Source organism: Eucyclogobius newberryi, unplaced genomic scaffold (assembly GCF_026437365.1).
Source record: "Eucyclogobius newberryi isolate DKJ021-1_F unplaced genomic scaffold, fEucNew1.0.hap1 SCAF_8, whole genome shotgun sequence".
Lineage (NCBI taxonomy): Eukaryota > Metazoa > Chordata > Actinopteri > Gobiiformes > Gobiidae > Eucyclogobius > Eucyclogobius newberryi.
Window position 1 is genome coordinate 30717551 of NW_027316500.1, and position 6796 is coordinate 30724346.

The following is a 6796-nucleotide window of genomic DNA, read 5'->3' on the forward strand; positions in this document are numbered from 1 at the left end:
CCTTTATGATAACCTCTCCGCTCTCGGCTGCCGGCCCGTATGCAGATGGCGCGTTGCTAGTCCGTGGGCGGGTCGCTGTAGCCCAGAGCCGGCGCGCGCTTTGTTTTGTGGTGTCACTTTAAACGCTGACGGGCGAAAGTGAGCGATGGAAAACTGCATGATTAATACTGATAGAGGATAACTAAAAGCTTCGGTTGCAGGTGTCGGTGCGGAATATCAATTGTTATTATCACACTTTTTTGGACACACTCTTTGCATTTTGAGTCCTCGACGAGGCCTAAAGGTGAGACGAAAAGAGCTTTTATTGTACTTTTACGCTTGAAACTAGACGAATGGCAATTAATTGTAGGCTGGGTGAAATACTGTCAAGGGTATGAAGGTTAGAAATGCTGCAGTTGCACTTTATTGCTGTATGAACGATGATCGGGGCTAAATCGGGTACATTATTCAGTATTGTTTTACATTACATACCACAGTCGTGCGGGGTAAGGCGAGTGGAGCGTCTTACCCAAGTATAACAAAGTAAAATAGTACATAAAACATCTCTACCTCCTCCGTACACACCTTTGATTCAAGGATCTTCTCTGATTTGAAAGGCCAGAGGTCACGAGAAATGATGAATAAGAGCGGTGACAAATCACATCCCTGTCCAGCACCAGAAACAGTCGCATTTGGTCTTGAATATAGAGCTGTAATCCACGTTCAAACCGTTTTATCTTCTCTACGGGTCGTGACAGAGCAAATACACAGATTAAACAATTGTTTCTGAGGGACATTTTTGGCTAATTTCGTTTATGATTTGAGTTTTAATTAGCATTGATTTAGCCTTGTTTTTTTCCCCTCAGGTTTTTACTTTGACAGGGATGGACTAATGCATTAAAACAAGAACCAAAAGTGTGTTCAAATATTGGAATATCCTTCACACTGCAGTACTTCAAGTTCTGTACCTGTTGTATCCTGTATTAAAACATGAGCAAACTGGAGTGGATCGTGAAGTCTTCTCAGACGTCATGGTTACCAGAGTCAGTGAAGTGGTGTGAAGAGCACAAGCTTAAACGACTTAAAGAGATTATTTCTGACCCCAGATCGATGCCGGACCACAGCCCCGTTCAGCGCGAGCGACGGAGCAGTATTTGAGAGTATTTGAGAGTGTGTTCAGACTCTCCAGCACGTACCAGGTCTATATTTCTAATGAGACTCGGGTTAAATGGAGTAGAAAAGAATGTTTTGCATATCCATCAAATCCATTTCACATTTTAAGTTACTATATCGTGGCGCGTCAACTTGGTTTGGACTTAAATGACAGATTCTTGCCATTCGTGAGGCTCTCAATTCACACAGATCGTTAAGGAACATCGGCAGGAAGTGTCCAATGTCCCGACTCGTACTCGTCACTGTCAGTTTGCTCAGGGAATGTGCAAATAAAACAGATTGACTCGAGACCGCGAGATGCGTCTGAGATAGCGATCGCCCCTGACGACTCCTCGCGTCGTTCTCGGTCTCGTACTTTGTGGCGTTGTTGGTCGAACGTGTCGTTGTCTTTTCCGTGTGTTCATAAAGGGTCTTATCTTATCAGTTCACGCATTCTCGTCACTGCGTTCAGAGGAAGTGTGCCGGTTTTGCCGTCACAGTAACAACGACTGCTATGCTAACGGCTCACGGCTAACAGCGCACTTCCTGCTTCATGGAGACTAAACTAAAAGCGTACTATGGACTCATTTTTACCCCAAGAGCTGCTTTTATTACAATATAGCTCTACTGGGGACACCAACATACCGTATACCGTATTTTCCAGAGTATAAGTCGCACCAGCCAAAAAAACAAAAACAACATATAAGTTGCATTTTTGGGGGGAAATGTATTTGATAAAATCCAAAACCAAGAACAAGACATTTTATCTTGAAATGCAGTTTAAAATAATAACAGATGAGAGAACATGGTGAATAGGTGTACGTATGCTAACGCTAACACCTTCAGCTACATGACGTATGCTAACGCTAACACCTTCAGCTACATGACGTATGCTAACGCTAACACCTTCAGCTACATGAGGCACAGACAGAACTGTGGTAAGTGTCTGGTATGTTAACGTAACATATGAACAGTTATTCAGATAACTATAGCATAAAGAACATGCTAACAAGTTTACCAAAGCATCAGTTTTACCCCAAATCACTAAATCCATTGAATTCTTCTTCCTCTGTGTCACTTCTAAACAACTCCACAAACTCCAGAGGTAGAGGAAGTGCAGATTCTTCTTCCGCGTCGCTTAGACTCTAGAGCGCCCTCTTGTGGTTGTAAGTGTGAAAATAATGAATAATATCACATATAAGTCTCACCCCGGCCAAACTATGAAAAAGGTGCAACTTATAGTCCAGAAAATACGGTACTTGTCCGTTAACAGACATATTTCTAACCTTCTGTGAGTTCTGTTTTCTCGCTCAGTATTCCGCAGCGCTGCACAGGTGACATCGCTGAGCCGTCCGGTTTGTTGTGGTTTGTTGCTTCAAATGAAAAGAGACTGAAAATGGCCGAGCGGAGCCGCAGAAGGGCGGCGCTCGCCTCGGCCCCAGCGACATGTGACGAACGGGGCCAGATTAAACCGGCTCCGCTCCGTCCGCGACTGTCACGGCGAAAATAAGGCTCCGGCGTCTTCGAGGGCTCGTTTAGATCTGTTTGTTCTCTTCCTCTGCGTTTGTGCAGCTGCAGCACTTTGTCACGTCTCATTAAGGCCGACACGATACTCCATCTGATACTGAACCGACTCCATACTTCATACTACAATGATGATAATGCTCTTTATTTTGGAAGTATCAGCACTTTTGAGTTTGGATGAGGACCTAAAGGGGCCGCACTTAGGGACTTTCGGACCAGGACACTTTTGGTAACTAATTGTGACAAAAGTCAATTAATTTAAGTGGCGTGTTGTACAGAAAGTACTTCTACGCAAACTGGTACAAAATGGGCGTAAATAATGAGTTCAGAGTAAAGAATATATTTAGCAGAAGAATAAGAACAAACAATATCTTAGGTAAAGAGCCAAATGAAGAACAAGGACAGAAGACTCACCTTAAAGTCAAGCTTGGCTTTTTAAGAGTTAAACTGGGACTTAAACCAGATGTGGCTAACAACAACTCATCTAATGTCACAATTATTTTTATTTGACAAATAAAAAAAAACATGAGAGCGACTTTATTATATTGAATTAATGTTTAGAGCATCAAAAAAGTTGTTTCTTTGTGTAAATTCGGCATAAACTTTGACTGGAATGAGTGTTGTGATGTCACTTCCTGTCATTTTCTACAGATTTTTCAACCTTATCTCCACAAATACCTGCTCGATTGGAATAAAACTATCATTTATATGCACAACAGGTATAAATACACCAAATAAAGTCAGAATTATAGAATTATACAAACCTGTCTTGGGCCTTTAAGTCCTCATAAATCACCCCCAGACTCGAAACACCTTCATTAAGCCTGTTTACCCTGCTTATTAAGTGTTTACCCTGTGTGTGTCAGAGCGAGCTGTCTTTTGTTTATTTCCCCGTGGTGTCTCCCTCTGCTGCCGCTACAAGTCCGTGTTTCCTCCTCCGTCTCCTTTTGCTTTTACAGTAGCACGCGCCGCACTCTCGCTCACCGGATAATGACGCCGGATTTTGTGGGAGCATTTATCACCCGCGCTGCACCCGGGGGCGGAGCCATGCGAGCGGCGAGATGAATATTTAATGTTTATGGTCCTCTCTCTGTCTGCGGCGGAAACGGGGGCGAATGAACGAAAGCCGCCGCCACGGTATCAGCCTCGCCTTATCGTTAGCCGAGTCGCTTCGTTAGCCGAGTCGCATCGTTAGCCGAGTCGCTTCGTTAGCCGAGTCGCTTCGTTAGCCGAGTCGCATTGTTAGCCGGGTCGCTTTGTTAGCCGAGTCGCATCGTCAGCCGAGTCGCTTCGTTAGCCGAGTCGCATCGTTAGCCTAGTCGCATCGTTAGCCGAGTCGCATCGTTAGCCGAGTCGCTTTGTTAGCCGAGTCGCATCGCTAGCCGAGTCGCTTCGTTAGCCGAGTCGCTTCGTTAGCCGAGTTGCTTCGTTAGCCGAGTCGCTTCGTTAGCCGAGTCGCATCGTTAGCCGAGTCGCTTCGTTAGCCGCGTCGCATCGTTAGCCAAGTCGCTTTGTTAGCCGAGTCTCTTCGTTAGCCGAGTTGCATCGTTAGCCGAGTCGCATCGTTAGCCGAGTCGCATCGTTAGCCGAGTCGCTTCGTTAGCTGATCTTTGAAAAAATCATATATAAGTCGCACTGGAGTATAAGTCGCATTTTTTGGGAGATTTATTTTATAAAATCCAAAACCAAGAACAGACATTTCATCTTGAAATACAGTTTAAAATAATAACAGATGAAAGAACATGGTGAATAGGTGTACGTATGCTAACGCTAACACCTTCAGCTACATGACGTATGCTAACGCTAACACCTTCAGCTACATGAGGCACAGACAGAACTGTGGTAAGTGTCTGGTATGTTAACGTAACATATGAACAGTTATTCAGATAACTATAGCATAAAGAACATGCTAACAAGTTTAGCAAAGCATCAGTTTTACCCCAAATCACTAAATCCACTGAATTCTTCTTCCTCTGTGTCACTTCTAAACAACTCCACAAACTCCAGAGGTAGAGGAAGTGCAGATTCTTCTTCTGTGTCACTTAGAGCCTAGAGCGCCCTCTTGTGGTGGTCAGTGTGAAAATAACGGATGATGTTACATATAAGTCGCTCTGGAGTACAAGGCGAGTATAAGTATTGGTACTTTTAATTTGAGTCATTTCTTGAACCACTCCTTTGTACTTGTACTTGAATAATATAATTTTGAAGTACCGTTCCTCGTACCTTTGTGCGCATGTGCGTCTTTCGGTGCATTCATCCCGTTCTAAATGGTTTCTTCTCTGCTCTTGATCCTGGCTGGAGCTCTGACTCCTCTGTTTGCGCTCTAATGTCACTGGACAGCTGCTAAACGCGCTAAAGGGATTTAAAGATTTCTATTTTCGCCTTTGAAATGGTTTTTCTGGGAGCGCGTCGCCGCCACACGCAGCGTTCCCGCGCGGCCTCGGCGGCTCGTGATCGTCTCTCCAGTCCGTAAATTGTACTTTATAGATCAGGCTTATATTTGGAGCACATTTTCAATCTCACCTCGGGCTCTGGCTCAGATGAAGGTGACGCGGGAGCAGAAGAAGAACACGCTCTTGTAGAATATAACGCCCGCTCTACTGCATGATGAAGCACCTCGTCCCTCACGGTTATAGGGCTGGGGATGTGACAAGACCTTCATAATTACTTTTCCTCGTATTGACTGATCACGTTTTTTTTAAAACAAATGCACAGGGCTTAAAATTATACTCTATGAAAATAAAGAATAATTACCAACATAAAAGATGGTCCAAATTGTTTCATCTAAAGTCTGAACATCACACTTTTCTGCAGTTTGAAATCTGCTTTTGGACTTAAACTAATCACATTATGGACTTCAGTGACACCAGTGCCTTGAAGCAGATGGAATCTTTGAAAAGTCTGTGGGAATAATAACTGTGACATCTATTGTTGGAACCTGATGAGGCCTCGAGGTCGAATGAAGAACTCTGAGAATAGAGACAAGGAAATGTCATGGGCCAAACTCAACGGCTTGAATAAACTCAAGCAATCAAACTTTATTTCTTTGTGCTTTGCCGTGCGTTAAAAATAAACCCACATGCCCTCCCACGTGTTGTATTATTATCAATTGTATTATTTAGTGTGTGGGATAAAGGTCTTAATCTGTGATGATTCTGTGGCCTCTGGACTGATGACTAAAACATCAGCTTTGTCCTGCTTGAACCTTCTCACAGCCGGGATTTAATGTGTAAAATGCAGTTAAAAAGCGCCACCGTTGTCATGGCGTCGCCATGAGAAGTGGAGTTCAGGTGATGACATCACAGAGGGGCGTGTACAGGTGAAGAGCACGGACTCTGGGGACAAAGAAACATCCTGAACTCTGCTGATCTGATCGGTGGTTCTGGTCCGATCAGAAGGTCACTGTTCTGCCCGATCAGGAGGTCACTGTTCTGGTCCGATCAGGAGGTCACTGTTCTGTCCGATCAGGAGGTCACTGTTCTGCCCGATCAGGAGGTCACTGTTCTGGTCCGATCAGGAGGTCACTGTTCTGTCCGATCAGGAGGTCACTGTTCTGTCCGATCAGGAGGTAACTGTTCTGAGGTCACTGTTCTGTCCGATCAGGAGGCCACTGTTCTGTCCGATCAGGAGGTCACTGTTCTGAGGTCACTGTTCTGTCCGATCAGGAGGCCACTGTTCTGTCCGATCAGGATGTCACTGTTCTGTCAGATCAGGAGGTCATTGTTCTGTCCGATCAGGAGGTCACTGTTCTGGTCCGATCAGGAGGTCACTGTTCTGCCCGATCAGGAGGTCACTGTTCTGTCCGATCAGGAGGTCACTGTTCTGTCCGATCAGGAGGTAACTGTTCTGTCCGATCAGGAGGTCACTGTTCTGGTCTGATCAGGAGGTCACAGTTCTGGTCTGATCAGGAGGTCACTGTTCTGCCCGATCAGGAGGTCACTGTTCTGTCCGATCAGGAGGTCACTGTTCTGGTCTGATCAGGAGGTCACAGTTCTGGTCTGATCAGGAGGTCATTGTTCTGTCCGATTAGGAGGTCACTGTTCTGTCCGATCAGGAGGTCACTGTTCTGGTCAGATCAGGAGGTCACTGTTCTGTCCGATCAGGAGGTCACTGTTCTGGTCTGATCAGGAGGTCATTGTTC